The sequence below is a fragment of the Elephantulus edwardii genome, unplaced genomic scaffold (assembly GCF_000299155.1).
Source record: "Elephantulus edwardii isolate Elephantulus edwardi_28Jun2011 unplaced genomic scaffold, EleEdw1.0 scaffold00008, whole genome shotgun sequence".
Taxonomy (NCBI): domain Eukaryota; kingdom Metazoa; phylum Chordata; class Mammalia; order Macroscelidea; family Macroscelididae; genus Elephantulus; species Elephantulus edwardii.
In genome coordinates this window covers 32,872,839-32,873,482 of record NW_006399758.1, presented here as the reverse complement: position 1 = coordinate 32,873,482, position 644 = coordinate 32,872,839, and positions in this window count along the sequence as shown.

Genomic DNA, 644 nt, shown 5'->3' with positions numbered 1-644 from the left:
CCTTTTACTTTGTTGGAGACGTTTTTTGGATGTGCATAGGGATTTGATTTTTAGAAGGTCCCATTCATCTATTATATTTCTCTACTGGTTGTAGATTTTTCAGGATGCTTGAAAGACTATTTATGTTGTGGATTAGGACTTCTGGAGTTCTTTCAAGCTTTTCTCTAATGAAGTTTATAGTCCTTGGTTTTAATCCTAGGCCCTTGATCCACTTTGAGCTGGTTTTTTCGTATGGAGTGAGGTGTGGATCTTGCTTGAGTTTTCTGCAGATAGCTTTCCAATTTTGCCAACATTGTTTGTTTAAGCTTTCCAATTTTGCCAACATCATTTGTTTAAAAGGCTGTTGTTTCCCCACTTAACTAATTTCATATCCTTGTCAAAAATCAGTTGACCATAGGTAGATGGGCGGATTTCCAGGTTTTCAATTCTATTCCATTGAACTATGTGTCTGTCATTGTACCAGTACCATGCTATCTTGACCACCACAGTAGTATAGTAAGATTTGAAATCAGGGAGTGAGATACATCCTACCTTGTTTCTCTTTTTAAGGAGTGCTTTGCTTATTCAGGGCCTCTTTCCATTTCAAATGAAAAGAATAGCAAAATTTAACAGAACAGCAAACAAATGCTAGTGAGGTTGCAGAG